Consider the following 23,257-nt stretch of genomic DNA (forward strand, 5'->3'; position numbering starts at 1 on the left):
AAGAGCAAGAGCACCTAGGCTCACAGGCTAACTAGGCCAGAGCTCCTCAGTCTTCAGCTCTGTGACAGACACTTAAATGCTTGACATCTGTCTCAGAAGCCAGAATGCTAAGGGATGACAGACACCTCGTACTTTGAAAGATGCACTAAATTTCAGAGCTGTGTCATGTCTGGAAACCTACTTAGCGGTCGTTTCATAAGCAGCTAAAGGGATGCCGATCATTTGCTGAAATTCAGACTTCACCCAGGGAGAGCCTCCAGAAGATGTTAAGTACAGAATAAGGAAGGACATGGCTGATGAATCTTTTGTTAGTTATTTGCCAAAACAGAAAACTCAAGCATAGTAGCTTTGCCGTATTGCCACTGACTAAACCAGAGGATGGTTAAAAGCCATTCAAGATGGGTAGGGCTGGGGGGTGGGGGTTGTATCTGTGGTTAAGAGCACTGACTGCTCTTGCGGAGGACCTGGGTTTGGTTTTCAACACCCACATAGCAACTCAAAATTGTCTGCAACCCCAGGTCCAGGACATCCAACCCCCTCTTCTGACCTCCCTGGGCACAAAACGTACACTTGGTGCACAGACGAACTTGCAGGCGGAATATTCATACATATAAAACAAAATGAATAAAACCTTTTGGTGAAGCCCTTCGTGACCCAGAGTATGACTGTAGATTCTCTAGAAACTCTCACTGTAGTAAGACCTGTTCCTATTCATCAACCACGGGGGACACATCTGCATCACACACACCCCAAGGCCCCAGTCGGAGATTAGATCAGCTTTTAGTCCATATCTACAAGGCCTCTATGGTGGATTTGGCCGTAGACCTGCCTACAGGGAGGACTGAATACCCTCACCAACACGGCAATTCAAGCGTGTAGCTGTTGCCTCTGCCTCATTGACTAGGGAGATCCCTGCCACCAGAGCTGATACAAAACCCAACCTGTGATTCCAAACACCATTTTGCATGATGTGTCTAGTGCTTTTCAAAGTCTTGCTTGTCCTGAGCCATCTACCTTGCCTTCCTTGCCCTTGTGTTGAGAATTCCTGGAACCTATTAATGGGAATCATAGCCTCTCCCCCATGTAACAGCTATAAAACATGTACTATCTCTATATATAACGATTTAAAAAACCCTACTTTATAGAAAACCTGAAACAACCTTTCTTTGTCATTTTAGTATACTCCAAAATTTGTCCGTGACTCCAAGACCTGGGAGACACTTGGAAAAAGCATGGTGATTTAGGATGGTCTCTTGGCTACTCCTTTTCTTCCCAGTAGATTCCCAGGCAATCTTCTGCTAATTCCTGAAGGCTCTGTGAGTCAAAGAAGCATTCTGAGTGAAAGAACTTGACATTCTCGGTACAAATGCAAAACCCTGTCCCAACCAGAACCTGGAGAACAAACTCTGCCAAACTGTCTAAAAACAGTTCTCCAGCATGGTCACTGCCTCCCACTGCATCTTTTCTGAGAGACCTGTGCCACCTTCACTCCCCATCTAGCTCTGAGAGTCAAGAAGGTGCCTAGGAGTGACTTTGTCATCCTGGAAAGAGTGGCGATGTCTAAAGCCGCCATCTTAGAATAGACAGGGCAGGACCTGAGACTGGAGCCGGCCTTCCAGTGTGGTTTGCAGGGTTGAGTGTGAAGGTTAGAGCTGATTAATTACATTACAATAGCCATGTTCCACAATGAGTAATAACACACACAGCACATGTATGAGTAATGCCCCTGACACCTCAGCCATGGTGACAGATGAATTATTTTTCCCTGAGAAGCTGGGGAAACTCAACAGGTGAAAAAATAGGAAGAAGTTAAAATCTTATTTAAACAAGGAAGCGTGGAGATCTAAGTTCAGACACCAGCACCACATAGAAAGTCAAGCGCAGTGACCAGGCCTACAGTTCCAGAACTGGGGAAGCAGAGGCTCTGGTCCTCTGAGTTTGATGTCCAGCCGGTCTGGCTAAATCACTAAGTCCCAGGCTCAGTAAGAAATCCTGTCTGAAAAAAAATAAGGTGGAGAATTTCTGAAGACGATACCTACATTGACCTCTGACCTCTGCATATCACTATCATGCACCTCTCCATGCACACACATGATGTACAAATACACCACACACACATACACACATATATACATACATACACATACATGCACAGACATATACACACATGCACACATATACATGCACACACATACATGTATACACATATATACACACATGCACACACATATACACACATACATGCACTATACATACACACATATGTACATACATACATGCACACACATACATGTACACACATACACATATATACATGCACAGACACATGTGCATACAAACACACACACACACACACACACACACACACACACACAAAGGGGGCACTTGGCTTATGAAATAAAAATTCTGTCATATCCAGGACAGAAGTTTTAAAGGTAGAACTGAGTCCTATGTAGGAAAAGCAGGAGAGCAGGAAGAAGAGCTTACAAAACCAAATCTCCAAAAGACAAGGTCGCCAAATATCGTTAGAACAGACATGGTCTGGTACGTGTAGAGCACAAACCCCAAAGGAGAGAACGTTCCAGAGCGACACCCTCGTGCTGGACAAGGTGCCTTATTTTGGTGCCGATGTTTGAACCCAGGACCTGCATATGCAAAGCACACACCACCAAGTCACACCCCTGGTTCTCAGAGGAAGACTAGATGGGGAAACTGTGGCAAATAGGATGAAAGCAACTTTAATGTTAGAGTATAAAACAGCGTTAGAGGTTATTTATTTACTCAAGTTGCTGTAACAGCTTTAGTGACTGAAGTTACTGGCTAGATAATAAATGCCGTACACATGTGTATGTGTGTGTGTGTATGTGTGTATGTGTGTGTATGTGTGTGTTGTATAAAGAGGAAAACACGAATAAAGGGAAGGTCCAAAACATTCCAAAGGAAGAAGATAATAGAATGGAGGTTTGAACCTAGAGTATACTTTCATTTGATCTAGGAAACTGCTCTTGAGGAACTAGGAGGAACTTGAAGTGTTGGTTAGATTTGCTGAAAGGTCCTGAGGTTACCCTTAGTCTGTATGGCTATTTGTGAAATCACTGAACAGAAAGGCTGGGGAACGAATGTCTGAGGACAATAAACTCTGACCCCTAACATCCGGTCCCATTGTCTATGTAGTCTGCTAATTTCTGCTCCAGTTGCAGTTAACCAAGGAAATAGAAGCCGGTGACAATGTAAGAGATTTGTTAGATGGATCTGGACCTGGGTGAGTGATGGAGACGCTGGGGCTATGGCAGTGAGCCCTGACCTCTTGAAATATGAAGTCTGGTGAATATGTGAGGGGGAGAGAGGGGGGGGAAGTGGAAGGGGAAGAGAGGGGGGAGGGAAAGAAAGGAGGAGGGGGAAGGGGGAGAGGAAAACTGCACACCAAATGACGTGTTTAGAATATAATATTATAGACACATGTGTGGATGCATTGGGAGATCAGGGAGAGCCATGGAATTGGCAGACAGAATGGAGATGGACTTGTGTTAGAGATGTAGAAATAGGTAATGAAGCAGTGAGGGTTTCCGCTATGCACAAGAAGATTAAAAAGGAAAATGGGAGTGAAAATGGAATTAAGAAGTCAGCAAGCATCCCTTATGCTAGTTCTCCTCTTACATATTCATGTGATGTGCAGCTCCTCCCCCAGGAGGGTGCACAATCCCATCAGCGGGGATGATATCCTTTTATGGCCTATTAAAAACATACACGTCTCGGAGGCCAGCTGCACATCTGCTAGGCTCTAGCAAAGGGGATGTTCTGCACCCTTTTCCTTTTTTCACCTAAAGATTACTACGTTTCAGCTTTCTGTGTAGCCAGGAGAGGGCTCATCCCACAGTTTGGTCCTGGGATTCTAAGGACAGCGAGGATCTGAAGAAAGGACAGACACAGTACTGGTGTCTGGTGGAGTGGCACCAACCACCTTAGCGACTGAGAACCTCAGAGTGTTTGTTCTGCACAGCACATCCGGGAGGAGGACTCTGCAGTAGCCCACACTGGTCCGTCGTTCGTAAACACTCGAAGACTTGGCACTAAAGAGGGTGTTGTCTTTTGTAGCCATACCTAGGAGAAAGGCTTTGCCAGTTTCCCCTGACTTCAAGGCCTTCGTCCTTGATTTGACTGCTTCAGGTCAAACAGTATACAATTGTTCAGAACGTCATTCACGCAGGACTTCAACTCACTCCGTACACGGAGGCGACAAAAATGGTGGAATATGGGTGTAACTAACTTACCAAATTCCAGACTCAGCCTAGAAGGCTCCACAGGAAAGAGGTAATTTCTATTATGAATGTGTGTGTCTGACTAGAAAGGCTGTAGTGTGATTCCTTATCCTTTCCACCACCAAGATAAACCCTCAGAGTATCAGCGTGGGGGCTGGGCTGAAGTAGAAATGAACCCAGAGAGGTTTAATTAACAACCAGTGTTTGTTTGTAAGAAAGCAGGAGTGAACAGTAGAGTTCAGAAGGTAGTCCAGCTTCAGAAGGGTCTAAGGGGCAGACATTGGGATTTCCAGTCCTCTGACTTCTACTCGACAGAGTCATTTCCTATGGGGCCATCTTCCTTTGGTGACTAAAACACGTGGTAGACTATCTGTTAACCCTGGAATCTTGCACCTAGAGTTACTAGTGCCGAGCTTTATAGAGAGACTCCTGGTTTCAAGCCCGGTACCTAAGTCCAGGAAAAGAAAGGCTTCGAGAGTCACAGTGGGAAGACGCATCATGGACAAATTAGTTCCTTCCAGGAGTCACATAGGATTCTTTGACAGGGTTGGCCTACCACACGCTGCTAGCCTCATTTGTGAGAATCTCCCTTTTACAGATTTATTTATTTATATCATATGCACATGAGCCTGCATGTATGTTGTATGCATAACATCTGTGTACCCAGTGCACACAGAGGACAGAAGGCAGCACCCAATCTCCCACAGCTGGAGTTACAGACAGTTTGGAGCCTCTATGTTGGGACTAGGAGCCAAATGTGGTTCCTCTGCCTGAGTAGCAGGGGCCTTCAGCTGCTGAGCCATCTCTCTAGCCCCTACTTGTGAAAAATCCGATTTCTGCCTTTACTCTTTCCTTTGCCCTGTTCTGTGGGGCAGCCGTAATCGCCACATCCCTAGGAAACAGACTACAGTGATATCTTCAGGAAGCAACAAGCCTCACGATAACTCATTCCCCTAACTTCCCAATCTGCTTACCCTGAAAATTAAAAAGCAAAACCAAAGCAAACTACATGAATATAATAATAATAATAATAATAATAATAATAATAATAATAATAAATATGATTAGGTTATTACTTAGCTCTCAGGAATGCAGATGCAACCTTGGAAATGGATCTTGAGGTACAACCTTCCTTTCTTTCTTCTTAATATTTATTTATTATGTATACATCACGCAGCTTTCTGCCAGAAGAGGGCATCAGATCCCATTACAGATGGTTGTGAGCCACCATGTGATTGCTGGGAATTGAACTCAGGACCTCTAGAAGAGCAGACAGTGTTCTTAACCACTGAGCCATCTCCAGCCCTTGGCACAACCTTTCTTATCTGTTGGGAAAGCAGACGATAGGTCAGTGATAGGACTGCCTATATGTCAGGTTCACATTCTGATGTGGTGCTTTGACCTATGATGTTCTCGATGAGGAAAACACTTGGGGCTCTGGCTCCTTGAGCAGGTCCAGGTCAGTCTTCTAAGAAAGCAAGGGGGGGGGGAACGTTCACATTGAACACACTTCTCCTTCTCCAGGGAGGGAACATAGAGACCACTGAGATCCAGGCAGAGACTCTGGCAAATGCAGAAAATGTGGATCCCACACTGAAATACTTCTGAGACCATTCAGTGGGGTTTGCAATCCCATTTATTAGATTTCTCTCTCCATTCTCTCTCCCTCCAGAGACCTATAAGTGATGGTCATTGCTCTGTTTTCCTAAGCTTTAGCCATTGTGATAGTTATTTAATGGTAACATATTTCATATAGCAACACCCTAATAAGAATGCTATATATAAGATTAGGTGAATAATATTGGACAAATTGAATTTTAAAAAGCCAATGGGGTGGGGGATATCCCAATGAGATTAAACTCTGACTTAAATCCCAAAGTGAGATATTGCTAGAAGGTTAATTTTCCTTCACAACCACCCTGCTCCCTGTTCCCAGACAGCTTTGCAAGTTGTTCCTAGAGACTGTATCTGGATACCCTTAAAGCCCTTGGGAATTTCTGGGTGCATTGAGATAAACTGCAAAGTGAGTTTTTTAGTTGCCCCATGTTGTGTCTTTCAATGGGCTCTCAAAAGAACAGTTGGGCAAATAAAGTCTAAGTGAAGAGCTTTGTGAGGAAGGATGACTGACAGATTATAAAGTAATTCAGTGTGTCTTGGTCCATTATCTCATTTTTCATAAATAGTTTGACACCAGAAGATCTTTGTTAGCTTTTGGGGTTTTTTGTTTTGTTTTGTTTTGCTTTTTTGACAGGAAGAGACTTGTGGGTTTGTTTTCAGTGTATCAGTGGTTTCCAAGGTTGGTTATGTAAGAAAGATTCATCTGATGATGTGTGATAAAATTAAAAACTGAGTTGAACTTTTCAAGGTAAGATGCCACCTGCCTGTTCTGGAAAGCTTGAGGGAGTAAGCTGGCAACAATGTTGCCCATCGGAGACCATCATGCATTTAGGGAGATGGCATGGAGTCCCCCTCAAAAATACCACCAGGAATGGAGACCCACCTGCCCTTCCACCTGTCTCAAGGGCATGAAGGACCTTAGGGAATCTTTCTATTATGGCAGAGAAGATATAAAAACGATTAAGCAGGAACAGCAGATACAGTGTTTTCATTTTTTAACCTTCATTTATTTATTATGTGTGGGGGTGTTTTGGCTGCGTGGATGTCTGTGTGTCATGTATATGCCTGGTGCCCACAGAGGTCAGGAGAGGACACTGGACCACCTGGGACAGGACTAAAAGACAGGTGTGAGCAGCCTTTGTAGATGCTAGGAATCGAACCCAGGTTTTTCGCAAGATTAGCTGGTTCCAATACGTTTGCTTATGATGTGCTGGATATTTCCGTGAAGTTTTTAAGATGAACATTTAGGTAAGATTAGTCCTTAAAGTCGATTAATATCTGTGCTATGTGTGGGCCTCTCTGTCCCTCAGCTAAAGACCTTGGTAGGGCAGCAGCCAGACAGAGCTCTTCTGAGGCAGAGAAGAGCTCTTGTCTTGTGTTTCTTCTAAGAGATCTAATATTGAAGTCAAAGTTTCATTATTTAAGCAGAAAAAGAAAAGGGAAATTAAAGTAAAAAGAGTGGCCGCCCTTGAGAGCGCATACAGCCGCGGGATTGGTCTAGTTCTGGAGAAAAAGGGGGAGCCGTAGCTGTTCTCCTTTTATTTAAGTGGCGCTTACTGCTTTACTTCCTTCGAGGTGCTGTGTTTTGAACGTACACGTTTATAGTCACTTAAGAACTGCTTTATTTAAGAAAAACTTGGGAAATTGGAGGGGAAGCTGAAATCAGGTGCATTATGTGGGTCAAGCTTTGTTTTTAATTGGTTATTTCATTTATTTACATTTCAAATGTCCCCCTTCCTGGTTTCCCCTCCATAACTCCCCATCTCATACCCCTCCCCTTGGTCTCTATGAGCATGCTCCCCTACCCACTCCCACCTCACTGCTCCAGCATCCCCCAAAGCTGGGGCATCGAGTGAGCCTCCACAGGACCAGGACCAAGGGCCTCCCCTCCCATTGATGCAGATAAGGATCGAGCTTTAACAAGCATTAAGCTGTGAGTGGCTCAGTCGCTGGCCAGGTTGAACTATGTGAGAAGGCCAATCTTTGAGTGTGTCTGACTTGCTTTTAAAAAGACAATTTCATGTGACTTGTTCTAAAGGAATATACTGCGATTTCAACACCACGGGCAGGAAAGAACATTTCTGATTCTTCCCCATAAGAATGTTTTCCTTAGGGGTTGGGGATTTAGCTCGGTGGTAGAGCGCTTGCCTAGGAAGCGCAAGGCCCTGGGTTCGGTCCCAGCTCCGGAAAAAAAAGAACCAAAAAAAAAAAAAAAAGAATGTTTTCCTTAGGTAGGATAAGGTAGGGATAGTTCAATATGCGATGTAAGGAGTATGCAAATGCTGGCAGTGATTATCCTGGGATGTATTTTTGCCTCATTAAAAATATTAACATTTAAAAATACAATGAAATGCCATGGGGTCATAGACACAATCTCTCCCCCTTAGCATGTCTCCTCTCATAGCACACGATTCCGTACAGACATTTGCTGCACAGCTATAGACCGTGTTGCTTCCTGTCCACGATGTCTGTAGATGTTGTATTGATAAACCTGCCAGGGTCTCATTTCTGGCATCCCTGAGGATCCTCGGTCTGGCAAGACCCACGGCTCTGCCATTGTCCTGCTGCTTGGATAACACTTGGCAGTTTAGGAAACTCATTTTCCTTTCCCTGATGCCCAAACATCCTAGCACTCATTGTTGTTCTCGTGTTTATGATGGAGCAGATTCGATCCAGGTGGATGAACTTACTGGTCGAGATTTACGAGACTTAATGGAAGGGACTGGATCTCGTGTGGGTCCTGCTGCTTCCCATCTACAGATGAAAGCCAAGTTGCCTACACTTGCTCCTCCTCCTTTCAATAGAGTCTCCCAGTCTGCGCAGTCCTTCAACACTGGACCATAATTTGCTTAGGGAGAAGGAGTCTATGAACATCTCCAACACTCTGTTTCCAAGCAGAGGATGGGGCTCTTAGCAGCTCCTTGTGAGCTCTAGGGAAGGATTTCAGCATCCAACACTAGTTGCCTTTTTTTTTTTTTAAATCAATGCTGACCTTGTTCATGTTTTGAAAACACAGCCATCGGCATGAAGTAGAGCTGGAAGTATGGCTTCACAGCAGCCGAGTATTTCCTCTTTTGCACAATGCTTCCAGAGAGAAAGACATCAGAACATCCATGAGGCGAGTTACTTGGAAAGCTAAATTTAGAATGAGTGGAAATGTGGGAAGAACATCTGTTAGACTTACTTCTTCAGGACCCGCCTGCAGTGTGGGAAAGCAATAGGGAGAAAGCACGCAACAATGTTACCCATCAGAGGCCAGGCAATAGTGTTACCCATCAGAGACCAGGCAATAGTGTTACCCATCATAGAGACCAGCCAGGCCCTCACAAAAGTGAAGGGAAACTTCCCTTCCAGCAGGGAGCGGATTGACAGCAAGTCTTCCAGAACATGCTCTGAAATGCCTAAGGGCTGGGCAGAGCCTGACCCTAGGTTAGAGAATATGCTATGTGCATGTATGAAGATGCCAAAGAAAACATTACTTTGTCCACTTAATTTGCATTAAAAATTCCATATAATTCAGTAAAGGGAAGACATTTCTAATTATACTTTTTTTTTGGACATTTCTTCTAGTTAAAAAAAATGGGGAAATAAAAAGCTCAGCAGAAATTCTTTGCGGTCACAGGGTACCTCTGTAGCTTAGGAAAAATTACAGGCCTCTCTTCTCTCTTAGCTAAGCTCTTTCTTTCTGTGTTCAGTACCTTTGCTGGTGTTTCTCTTTGAAGGGGGAAAACTGCAGTTCTTTCTCATTATTTGGTCATCTGAATTTCTTGCTGCTACTTCAGAAGCTGGCAGGGAAATGCCCTGAGTATTGTGACTATAATTTCAACTTAGTTCACTAGTTCTATAATTATGTATTTTCTTTCTTGTGCATTTATTTTTTGAGCTTTTGCCTAGACATTTATAGCAGCTACATTCTTCCTGGCTCAGTGCCACAGGGAAAATTCTGGCACCAAACAGACATTAGCAGACTAGAACACAAGCTCCTTCTCTTCTGCCGCTTATCACCACTCCTCGCTGCCCACGGAATCTTTGGGCCTTTAAAGGAAAACAAACAATTTACCTGCAAGGCAGAGGGAAGGCATTCAAGCTTTTGCCTTGCTGGGTGTGCTATGTTAAAGATCCTCAGTGCCACCCTCACCAGCTACGGGGTAACAAAGCTTTGCAGTAGAGGCGGGACCTCAGGATGCCGGACTGAGATCAGCTGTGAGCCCACAGGATCATAGGTCCCCTCCCATTGTTGGAAGAGCAGCTAAGTGATTACCAAGAACAGACTTCATACGCTGTACAGTGCTAGACGGGCTTCTGCTGAAGTGATGCTATGCTCAGCTCAAGATGTGTGCTCTCTGGCTCAAGGAAGAGAATGTTTGCTGACTTCTAAGTTAGAGACCAGTGTTTTGGCAAAACAAAAGGCATTGTAAAGTCTCCCCGTGAACACGTCCGCGTCAGCCACCACTGCTAGCATGAACCGCTTGGCACACTGGTGGGGAGAAATGTTGTGCTTCTTAAAGGAAAGCTTGGGAACGCAATAGAGAGTTTGAAAGATTCGCAGTCCATTTCAATCACCGAATACAGCTATGATAGGTACCAACTGTATCCACTCCCAAGGCTCTTAAAAAACAAATCAAAGTTCTCCTAACTTAAAAGTTTTCTCCGCTTGTCTGTTATGGACTTCACAGGGACCAGATAGAAGCATTGATATGGGGCTGGGTCATTTGTAAAACCCTTGCCTAGGATGGCCAAGACCTTGCTTTTGATCCTTAAGCCTCTAAGAAGTAAAACTAAAGCAGAAATAAACCAGTTTACTTGACCTTGGGTTAGTATGTGGGGTCGTTACTCCTGGGTCATTACTATGAGGGCTGGTCCTTTAAAATAGCCTTTTTGAGACCTGGTTGCTATGGTGCAATAGGCCTCCTGTGTGTGAATCAGCATCCTGGAGTTTCTTTTAAGGCTCAGAGCCTTTTCAAGTTTACCTCAGGTTGACTCGATCCGATCCCGGGGTTTGCATCACTCTCTATTCCCTTCAATCAAATGATTCTGTTTCCTTGGTAACTGAACAGACACAAAGTCTGCAGACTCAGAAGAACAGGTCAGGACTAATAACAAAATAGTAATTTTGGTGTTTTCAACTTCTCTTTCTAGAAGTAATTCACTTCTTGTTGGAAGTCAAAGTGGAGCCTTTCCCCAGCAATTTTCAAGGCCCTGAACCCCAAAGTAAAAAACAAAAGGAACCAAGGAAGTCCTAGATCTTAATAACCTCAGGGATTATAGACTAGGCAAATTATTTCAAAGATTCAGTATGAAGATGTTTCTAGTAAAACAACTAAAATTGCAGAAGCGACCCTTTGCCTCAAGAAGAAGCAAGCCAAGGAAAGAGGGTTCACGTTTAGGGTCCTGCACATGGCAAAATGACTTATAGCAGAATCCATTTGCATTCATTATTTTCCTACAGTCTGTGTACACACAGAAACAACAACACAATTTCCTCAGTATGCTCCCTGACAGATGCCCGCCGTGATGTCTACATTCTCCTCCAGAGATAAGTGTATCCAGGAAGGTAGTAACCCATGGTAACCACGAACAGTGTGAGGGAGACAAAGTCCCCTGGAGGGCTGTGCAGTGTTTCCTCAGTGAGGAAAGGTGTGTGTTTCTCTTCAGTTTTCAGTATTTACCAGTAAATCCTGTGACTCGTGTCATAATGAATGCACTGTGAGGTCACTCCCAGTACATGGCATCTACTTAACGGCTTTGTGAGTTCACTCTCAAGGCTGTTTAACTGTTGGAGGGTCTGGGGGCTCCTCGGCACAGATGCAGGGGCACATTCTGTGCTAAGCAGAGTGTTTCCTCACCCCAAGAAGTGCAATTTTGGTGATTATAAAGCGACTTGATTGTGTGCTTAAAAAAAAAGTCAGAAATCATATTTATGAAAAAACAGGCTGTGTTCTCCATGCATACTGAGGTGAGCATGATTTGCACATAAGTAATGTCCCTGAGAAGAGGCAGAATTGTGCTTTCTTAGCAGGCTGAATACCTCGACTTTAAAAAATCCCAAAAAGACCCATCTTTGCTCTCATCTATACACAAATCACAAGATGATACTTGCTTTCATATAGGAATGGAGAAGGCGCTGTTTGTGTTTTTATGTTAAATCTACCTTAAAAAAAAACCCAGAAAAGCTCTCAGTGCTGATCACTAAGTCCATCCATCCATCCATCCATCCATCCATCCATCCATCCATCCAGTCTGTCCATCTGTCCGTCCATCTATATCTATTTGAACTGTGTTAAATTTGGAAAGAAAGACTAGAGTTGGGGGGGGGGCTTTTAGATCTGTATTTACATCTACGAACTGCGTAAAATTGATATGTGATAACTGATCATTTAATAATATCAAAACTTATTTAGGGAGTAGGGTTTCTATTTTGTTTGTTTCCTAGCATTGGAAAATGTCTAGTACATGCCACTAAACAATAGCTGTTTACCATGTCAACCGTGGTGGCAGTTGGCAGCATTATAGCTGTACAGAACAAGGAATGCTTTGTCTTTATTCTTCTGTTAATAATGGCGTGAAGTAGAATCAGCACCATCCCGAGCCCTCCAGCCGTCTCCACCCCCACGTGCTGTCTGCATGTACAAGAGCAGTGTGTTTAACTTCCACAGTCACTGGGTGTGATTTCACGTCGGGATGGTGTTCAAAGTCGAACAGCGCCCATACCCAGTAGGCTGATCATTGAAAACATCACGGCTTAGAGTTCAGGCTATACATTCTCTAGTCAGCATAGAAAGTCCAGACTTGTGGTTGTGACATCTTTCATACAGAAGAGACCATAGTTACAGAGCAACAGGGAATTACTGTGGGAGAGGGTAGTTGAGGAAGAGGAGGGATGAAAAGGTCAGAGTTCAAGCCAGGGTAATACCACCCCATTGTCATCTGTAACATTTGAGTGTCTTTGTGTGGCTAGTGGATCTGTAGAGGTACACAAAGCTCTAACCAGTATGTAAGCATCTATTTGCAATCGTATGGTGAGACAAAGTAAGAATAAGATTACCGACACTCCTAGCTTTGCGGAGTTGTGATCAGGTAACTTCGGAGTCAGTCTGGTTTTGGTTCGTCTGTGGAATCAATACTGTGAGAGAGATTAACCCCAGATCCACTTATGTGAAGTGGAAGGAGAGAAAATATTGATTCCATTTTCTCAAAATGCTGCAGTTGCTACACAGCTAGGTCCCGGCACATTGTTGCATTGTCCTTCCTGGTTTCTGATCCACTTTGCAGGTCATCATAGCTGTCTCCCACAGGCCCTTTTCTCTGTAGCAGGATGGCTCCTGGAAAGTTTCACGAGACTGTTTTCCAGTCTAGTAGAATAAAGGCCACCCCTCCCAAGTCCATTCTCAGAATGACTCCAAGATGGTCCTGGTGTCCTCTTCCAGTCCTGGTCACCTTCCAGTGTCAGGGGTGGCCCCTGGTCTCTAGGCATGTGCTGTGATTAGTCTGGCTTGAATGATTGATCTCCCTGTGTAGTTGAGACTGCAACATTATGGAATAGCATGATTGACAATCCAATAGCGCTCTCTCAGGAGCACTAGAGAACGTATTTAGTAAACAATTGCGTTCCCAGAAGGCATCAGAAGTCATTGCTCCTTGGGCTTCCCATAAATAACACCATCCCTGCTCATACCTGTACGGACACTTGTTCCATGTTTTCAAGTATATTTTGTTAATGAAAGACAGTCTTAAATGCAATTACCTTCACTGAGAAATTTCTTCCATTTTTTTTTTACCATTTTGTTTATTTACTTTTGTTTTGTGTTCACGAATGTATGTCCGTACACAACGTGGTGCCTGCAGAACCCAGAAGAGTGCATTGAAGCCCCAGGGACTGGAGTTACAGACGGTTATGAGTTGTCAATGTGGGTGCTTGGAAGTAAACCCAAGTCCCCCAGAAGATCAGCAGTGCTCTTAACCTCTGAGCATCTCTCTAGCCCTCGTCCATATTTTAAAGTATGGAGAATCTGAAGACCCTCATCTATCTTACACCAATTGCTTATATTTTAAAGGAAAAGTCTTTGTCCTCCTAATCTCCAAGATAATAAAGGTTACCAAGATACCAAATCTAAACAGAAGCAGGTTTAGTGAATTACTTAGGCGACACGCCACAGGCAAGGCCAGAAGTTGGTTGTGAATATAGAGTTTGTATGTTTTCTGCTATGCATATGTTTGTTTTAGGAAGGTAAGAGAAACCACATAGCAGTAGTTCAGTTCAGGTGGGAGATTTGGCTGTTAGGACTAGCACTTCCCATCACTAACACTGGCATAGTGTTCCTTGGGGACATCTGAGAAATTTATTTTTTCACAATCTGGAAATTTGTTTAAACATTAGACCCTGTGGTGGATTGAATGAACATGTCTCCCAAAGGCTCCTATGAAGTGGTACGATTAGGAAGTTGGCCTTGTGGGAGGAAGTATGTCACTGGCAGTGGACTTTAGAAGCTCAAGCCAGGCCCAGTGTCACTCTCTCTTTCTGCTCTCTGTTGCGATGTAGGACTCTTGACTCCCTCTCTAGCACCATGTCTGCCTTCATACTATGATGTGCCCTGCCAGGATGACAACAGACTGAACCTCTGAGCGATGCATCTGAGTCCTTTGGTCCCTGGAGTCACAGAAAGAGTGAAGTGAATCATGAGAGGGAAAGGTGGGGAGGCTAAGGTGGCTCTAACCCTGTCAGCTTTGCTGTGTGGTAAATTTCCTGCACAGTTTCATGCTTCCCTGTGTGTGCTTTCTCAGTAGCTTCAGTCTATGCCTGTTAGACAGTGGTGCTGTAAATATTAATCACACACTATGAAGAACCCATTCATAAAGTGGATGTTTATAAATACATGCTTGATTAAATTGCTACTGTTACCTTGACCTTTATAGTATTCTTTTTAAAGCATAAGGGAATATCCTGTCAAAGTCTATATGAGATTAGATTGTCACCTTTATCAACATCTCATCCTGGATGATTATTTCTGGATCCAGGTTATGCAGATTAGTTTTGTCGACATGACATGAACTAGAGTCATCTGAAAGAGGACCTGCCTCCATCAGATCATCCTAGTAGGCATGTCATTGCGGCATTTTCTTGATTGCTGATCAATGTGAGAGGGACCCGTCTACTGTGGGTAGTGCCACCCCTGGGCAGGTAGCCCTGAAAGGTATTTAAAAAAACGTAGCTGAACAGGAAGCAAGCAAAACAGGAAGCAGCATTCCTGCCTGGTCTCTGCTTGAGTTCCTTCTCTGGCTTTCTTTAAAGATGAACTTGGCCTGGAAATATAGGCTACATAAATGCCCTTCTTCCCCAGGTTGGCTTTGGTCAGTGTTTTGTCACAGTAACAGAAAGCGAACTAGAACAAAGGTTCTATCTATCCTCGGACCAGGGATTTGAGAGTAACTGTGTGTGTTTGTTTTGTGTGTGGCTTATTCCTCATAGGTGCTACCATTTCAGATGTCTCTGTGTTTGTTATGTAAGATGCTGCCCGCCGTCTCTGAGAGACCTGCTCTTTCTCCCGTGGGGAAAGCTATGGGTTTCCTCATCTCACATCACAGTAACCCATATGCCTTATCACACTTCCCTCCTGTTTATCAGGAGGAATGATTGCAGTCAGCCTTCTCATTCACTTGCAGTCATGTGACTCGCTGTACTTTTTTACTGGTTACTTTTCTCCTCCCATTATTTTATTTTGTTGATTGAGTTTATTTTTCCATGGTGCCTCATATCATTTGGGGGAAAGGGAGGAACTACACACAGACGTATTTTATTTGTGAAGTTTTGCAGAAGTTAACGAAGAGAAATTCATCACTGGAACAGTTTCATATTGGTTTTTATTTGGAGGTTCTCTCCTGTTTGTTTCGATTGGCTGCCACTCATACAGCCTAACTAGCTCTTTTTTTTCACTTTGTCCATTTCACGCATACATTTGTTCAACCTTTTCCAGTTTTCTGTGATGTGACACAAGCAAATCAAGTTGTCATTAGGAAGCTTGTGTCCTATTAGGAAATTTCACTCTTGACAGGAAGTACTTGGCCTACTGGTATCCAGACTTTCCCCGTGTAAATAAAATGAAATTTAAATACTGTGCTGTTAGTTTTGATGAGAAAGGATCAATATCTTGATGATTGCCCTAACTCCCACCCACCCCGTTGCTCTGCAGTCTAGGGGTTGGTTGATTTGGTCGCCATGATGGTAACTTTTCTACAATAGCTACAAGGATTTCCTTGAGTACCTGTGGGGAAAATATGAAGTTTAGTGTTGCGCCTCTAACTATACTCTCAAGGACAGGGGAAAAATATGGTTTGAGAAATCTTTGTTGACCCCTTTGCCCTGCTGTGGCCATTCAAACTACATCTTCAAGATATTACTCAAGCCAGTCTACTGTCTTTATGGTTGTTTTGCTTCCTTCCCTATGGTGGTTTAGGGCAATAGGAGGCCTGTTATCCCATTACATAGGAAGAAGGAGTGCAATATTCATCATGATTATTTTATTTATAGGCATCACTGCCTCAGAAGAGCCTGAGCCACACAAGGGATAACTCTGCTTTTAAGCCATGACCTGTTCATATAATACTACCTTTTTCTTGGGAGTGAATTATCTATGTTAGGGATGATGATGATGTTCATGCTAAGATTTATTTCTGCTCAATACTGTTGAACTCCTCTTGTTTTATACCCCATTGGGTCCTGGACTGAGTACATCTGCTACATTCTCTACTTTAAAATTGAACAGAACCTAGAAGTGAGAGTGTGAGCTGTACTAGGAACCGTAGTGTCGCTGATCTCTCAGGCTTTGATTCTGAGGACAGGCAGTATGTGTGGGGGAAGAGCTTTGTGAATTTGATCAGGGTCCCTTGCTTAGGACCTCATGTGACCTTCATTGTTAATGTGGGCAATTGAGGATATCTATTTTTATAACTGCCAGGCTTCCAGGTTTGTATGTCTGGGGCTGAACTCGGGATGCCATGAACACTTACCCTGTGAGCTAGACTGGGGGAATCTGAGTGATTCTCCCTGAAAAGGAGGTTATCTTGCCAGCCCAGATAAGAGAACCTAGAAAAATGGCTGCCTGGCCGGTGAAGTCCCCGGTCAGGAGCACTTTTGTGGGTGTGTCATCTATGAAGTTATCCCTTCCAATGCATACACATCCCCAATACACATGGAGGGGGAGAGGACAGGGGACAGAGACATATACACACACTTAGTATACTCTCATATACATATAACCATATTCAAACATGTACACACACACACACACACACACACACACACACACACACACGCCCTTGGGGATCATCAGCCCATATATGGGTCCATGAGGGCAGAGGGAGCAGAGATAATGGGTGGGAGCTGGAGGGGTAGGAAGTAGGAGGGGTGAGAGGTGGGGAATGTGGGGTAAGGAATGGAAGGGTGGGGGTGTTGAGAAGCCCTGTGAATATGTACAGTGAAGAAGACACCCTGGGCAGATACAGGGAGGCAGATTCACTTTACTTGGGGTGATTCAAGGATTATATAACTCTGGGGGATTGGGAAGGGGCCAAGCTCATTGGCTGAAGACTTGAGGTACTGAAATGCCTCATTAGCATGGGGAAACATTTTCAGGGATCTCAGGTGCTACCTGAGCCAGTTCTTACCTGGAGAAAGAAAGTTAAACCTGTAGTCTAACTAAGTTTCCTGATATTCTGTAGATAGAGATGTGTATGTGTATTCGGGGGTTGAACTTCCCAGACAAGGTCAGAGAAGGAGAAGTCCAGCCAATGAAGATAGTCCTCCATTATGCACTGAACTCAGAAGGCTATCTGGTCAACCTCAGACTTTGGCCTTAATTAGCAGTTTTCCCACAACACACACACACACACACACACACACACACACACACACACACACAGAGATAGACACATATACACACTCATACACTCACTCATATGCAAGATACTCTCACATACACATATAAACATATTCATACAATATCCACATATGACACATGTACACACTCACACATACACACACATACAGAGACACACACACATAAACTCATATACTCGCACATACACATAAATATATTCACACATACACACACACACGCACACACACACACACACACACACACACACACACACACACACACACTGAGCTGAGTTCTTTTGTTCCCATCTTCAGATTCTAAACAGCTTGCACAAACAGTGCCACAGTAGCCTGTAACTGTGTCCCCATGAGATGTATAGCTGGACCTGTGTATAATTCTGTACTCATTTGGATCTAGCAGCATTAAGTATGTTCTTGAAGAGACAGGCTTTTGAACACACACACCTTTTAGATCTTATCAAATGCTAATGAAACAGCCTCTGTGGAGACTGGCCGCAGGACGTATAGCTTTTCTACTCCCCTAAACATACTGAAAATCAATTTCTGGATTAAGCCGGACTAGTTCTGATAATGCCCGGGCCTGACCATTGGATTTCCACACCCCATCCCCCACTGTTTTATTGACTTCCCTGGTAGTGAAGGCCATCTTAAAAGTCTGCTTGGTACTCATAGCTGCTGACTGAAAACAAGCTTCGAGGGCATTCTTTGTACGTTATCCACTGTCCGTGCCGTCAGAATCAATGAAAGACTTTCCTCTTTGTTCTCGGTACTGAGAAAGGCTGCTTTTCTGACCGGTTTAATTGGTTGGGTTTTTAGAGTTAGGATCATGCGATTGTGCCTTTCTCTCTGTCCTGGTTGCTAAGGTACTTGGAAACATGTGACTGGCTACAAAGTGCACGAGAGCATTGTAGTTTGCATTTTGTGCAGAAATTTTATCCCTGATTTCATGTAGCTTCTGCACTACATTCCCTTTCTGTCTTCGTTTTCTCTCACTTGTATTTTATTATTAATTTTTGGTTTAGCCAGGGTCTCTACCACAGGTCGGATTAGTCTCTCTACAAGCTGAAGATGACCTTGAACTTCTGATCTCCCTGCTGTGCGTCGTCATGTTTTGTTAATGCGGTGCTGGGGATCAAACCCAGGGCCTCATGCATGCTAAGCAGTCACTCTACCCACTCTATCCACAGCCTCTCAAATAGTATACTGTCTTTCTCACAGCTTCTACTATTTCATACGTTGCCTTAAATTTGTTCTAGAATACGGTGAGGAATTTTAATACTGGCTAGGTTTAACTCAGAGTAAAAACTTATCAAATAGGCCACGTTCCTACTCGGTGACCCATAAACGGACAGTTTCTTTAGAGACAGGGTCTCATTATATACCCCTAACTTGCCTGGGATATTAGACCAAGCTGGCCTTGGGTTCACAGAGACCCACCCTTGCCTCTGACTCCTGAGTGCACGGATTAAATGTGTGCCAGCACATCTGACTTGAAGGAAATATTCTTACAGGCACGGCGAGGTGTGGGCTATAAGGAGATAAGCAATAAGGATGCTTTCTGCTGCGAGGTACAAGGAGACACTTTAGAATGGTGTCATACGAAGAATATGGAGCTGTGCCAGTGGCTTCTCACCCTGAGGATCAGTTATACTGGGTTCTGCTTCATGATGATCCGCAGCTTAAAAAAAAAAACATGCTTCTAATTCTTGGTGCTCCCTAGTTTGAGTATGTCCACGTGCCAGATAATACCAAATATTTAGGAGTAGCTCATATTAGTACACTGAAGAGCAGGCTGGCATCACGGTAGAGATTCTCATAAAGAGGGTTGCTGTGGTTGGGCTTGGAAAATTACATTTCATCCCAGCGTTGTTTTCTTCGTTTACATTTGCTCAAGAGGGGAGGGTTGTTAGCCCCGCGGCTACCAACCTCCTTCAGGAAGGAAGGTGTGAGTCGTGACCTGTACCTGCATTTGTTGAACTCGCATTGCCACGTCTGCTTGTGGTTTTTGTCCCAGTAATTCATTAAATGCCCATTCGTGAAGATTTGCTGAGGACCTACTGTGTGCCGGTTAGTAAGGCTAGATGGACAAACTCAAACGCTCTGCCGTCCTGGTGCTTCCACATTGACGACTTCACTGAAATCACTTCCACGGTTGCAACTGTCATTCCCCTGTCTCAGCGCTAGGGTATGTTGAAATTAACTTCCTGGAGGTGAGGCCTTCGTCTGTTTTAGGTTTTCCTTCTGTTCTTTCACTGATTAAACAACTGGAAGTTTCACTTGATTTCCCAGCGAACCACACATTTCACTGATTATGGGGTTATCCGAGAGGCTTGATTTGGGCTGATCTACATAATTGTCTGATTAAGCTATGCACTAGCCTTTTGACCTTTGCACTTACGCGAAGGCGGAGGATAATTAGCCCGGACCGTTTGATAGAGTTGACATCTGCTTACTCTTTCTTTTGCTTCCATTGACAGACACTTGTGGTGATATATGGGTTTTTCTCTTAAGCTAAATGTGAAGGCTGTTTTTATGCTGTCAGGCGCTGTACCGCTGAACATTACCCTTATTAAAAATCAAAACAAACAAACAAAAATCCCAGCAAACTATGTGCTCTCTTGTTGGAAAGTAAGTAGAAAAAAACGTGGAATCTAAAAGAACTTGCCAGTGGACGACAGCAGTCCCTGAGCCCTGTGAGCATCCTTGGTTTAACTCTCAGAAGGAAATGGACCGGGTGAGGCTCTTCCGGGAGCCACGTGTTTGTGTGGTGCTTGGTTCGGAAGGAGAACCGGGTAATTCTGCACATCATTTCTCTGATAAGATGGAGAGAGCCACCTCCAATTAGCTCTGTTCTGACAGTGATTATCTCAGAGGAAAGGGCTAACGTGACCTTTGCTGGACGGCTCGCCGAAGGCCAAGGAGACTTGAGGTGCAATCCTGTGCGCGCTTGCTTGCTCTCTCTCTCTCTCTCTCTCTCTCTCTCTCTCTCTCTCTCTCTCTCTCTCTCTTAAGGGTTCTGTTACTTAAAACAGTTAGTTTGTTTTTCCGTCACTTCCACCTTTCTCTCTCCTCCTTCCGTGTCCCCTTCTGCTCCTTCCCGGGCTCCCCCATGCTCAAAGCTGAAAGTTCACAAACACACCCAAGTTGTCATAGGTAAACTTGACACTCAGGAAAGCTGTAGAGGAACCTAACCGCCACCAGCACAGATTGATGCACAAATGCTGCGTGCGTAACCACGTCTCCTGCCATAGGGTCTGTGACGTAGGACCTGTGGCGCTCCTGCTCTTCCGGTGCTTTGCAAAACTCGTTTCAGTGGCTGGGGGTGGCTCGGTGAAATGCCATCCCAGCATGTATAAAACGCAGGGGTTGGTCCCCAGAGTGAGAAGGGAAAGGGGGAGGGAAAAGGAAGCAAACGTGTTGTAATCAAGTCATCCGTGAACATCTTGGCATGGAATTCTGTCATACATGTCCTCAAATTATCCACTTCATTTGTTACACGTTTAAAAATGCCCGCCTATAGTTCACCCACAATGCAGTTTCCTAAATACTGTCTTTAAAGTACCCCATGCTGGGAAGACTGGAAACCCAATCCTTCCACCATCGAGTGACACATGTCTCAGTTGATGGTGCCCTCGTAGCTGCCAATCACAAGTGAGAGTCAGTGCATCACAGAAGGCTCACTTCCTGTGGTTTTCTGTACATTGCTGTGGGTTTCTTAGGATCTGAGCGGGGCTCTATTCGTTTCCGTAGCCAACACGGCCTCATTGCCAGGTTTTACCTGGAGCTTTTGGCTTCTGCCGTCCAAGTCTCACCATGGTTGAGATTTTATTGCTGTTTTTCTCCGTTTGCTAAGATTGGATGAAGAGTCCACAGGCTGCACCGGACTCCACGAGGCCATGCTATACAATAATGAGTCTGTAGACCATGAAGGCTACTTCCTTATCAAGTTGAGAGCCCACAGCACATTTTTCTGGTACTTTGAATTCAGTATTCAAGGGCCATAAGAAGTTATGGCGGGAGTCATCAGTCTAACGTTGCCCAGGAAAAAAAGTCTAGTAAACAGCGGGTATCCAATAACTCATTAACTGCTAATGAGAAAAATATAATCCATTTGGAAGGGACAAATAATATTTATAGTACCATTATATTTGATCAATTACAAAAAGTCTCAATGAAATTATGAGGAGTGACTTTTTTGGTTGTTTTGTTTTTGTTTCGTTTTGTTTTTAAGGTAACTGGTATTTATCAGAAGCACATGGCTTCATTTGGTGTCGGCTGTGAGAACAGAATCTGATCTGATCATTGCTTAGGAATAAAGATTTTGGGGTTGGGGATTTAGCTCAGTGGTAGAGCGCTTGCCTAGGAAGCGCAAAGCCCTGGGTTCGGTCCTCAGCTCAAAAAAAAAAAAAAAAAAAAAAGAAAGAAAGAAAGGAATAAAGATTTTTTTTTAACTTCAAATTTTTGTCAAACTTTCAAGGTCCCTGAAAAAAGAAGCAGAAATCCAAAGCTGAGTGCAATGTTCCCATGCCTGTGATCTCAGCATTTGGGAAACAAAGGCAAGAGACAAGAGAATGGCTACAAGTTCGAGGCCACCCTAGTGAAGGCCTACACTGTGAACTCCAGACCTACTAAGCGAGACCCTACATACTTCCACCCCTCACCCCAGAAAAAGAAGCAGAAGGCTAAAGTTATATTGTCTCCAAATCTAATACGCAGGGCTATTTGCAACTTTCTTGTCTGCATATTGCTCACTTAATTTTTATGATATATGAGATGATAGAAAGATCTTTCAAGATACAATTAATTATAATCAAAATAACTTTAGGTTAAACGTAGTAATAACATTGAACCAGGGATGAAAGAACCACAGAGGCCCCTATTGCCTTCCTAAGAGGTTTGCAGTCTACCGTCTTCTCTGCACACACAGGTGTGACTGAATGTCCAGCTTCACTCAGAACCTTCACCACGAATAAAAGACACCCAACTCCACGTGTGACCCCAAATCACCAGTTACAATAGAATTGTCAAAATAGTATTCTTCAGACCACACTCTTGAAATTATGGTGTAGCAGATATTAGTGAGGTGAGCTTTGTGAGACTGTTAATGGTTTCTAAGCTTCTCATGTTAGGGTAACTAAAACGACCAAGCAACATTTTCTGACATACGCTGAAGAATGTCTGTCAATAATACTAATAACAATAAGATATTGTGAAAGTTTCGACTGTCATCTTGACATAATCTAGAATCCTATGGGAGGAAAGTCTCAATGAGAGACTGTCTACATCAGGATGCCTTGTGGGTGTGTCTTTTGGGGATTGTGTTGATTGACATGGGAAAACCCAGCCAACTATGGGCAGCACCATTCCTTACGTTTGGATCTTAGTCTTAAAAAAAAAAGTGGCAAAAGCGAGTGGAGTCCTGGCATACATTTGGTAACTCATTTCTTTCTGCCATTGAGTGTTGTAATTATAGAGTAGGCAAAAGAGC

General features: G+C 43.8%; 1 protein-coding gene and 1 long non-coding RNA gene across 3 annotated transcripts in view; both read left to right on the top strand.

Annotated features, from left to right (window-relative positions):
- Rasgef1b (RasGEF domain family, member 1B) overlaps positions 1-23,257 on the top strand; it is a 519,819-nt gene that overhangs the window by 203,154 nt on the left and 293,408 nt on the right. The window lies entirely within an intron of this gene.
- LOC134481715 (uncharacterized) lies at positions 3,423-13,991 on the top strand. The gene is made up of 2 exons (XR_010057462.1): positions 3,423-11,832; positions 13,722-13,991. It is a non-coding gene; the product is annotated as an uncharacterized LOC134481715 (long non-coding RNA).

This window comes from Rattus norvegicus, chromosome 14, assembly GCF_036323735.1.
Source record: "Rattus norvegicus strain BN/NHsdMcwi chromosome 14, GRCr8, whole genome shotgun sequence".
Lineage (NCBI taxonomy): Eukaryota > Metazoa > Chordata > Mammalia > Rodentia > Muridae > Rattus > Rattus norvegicus.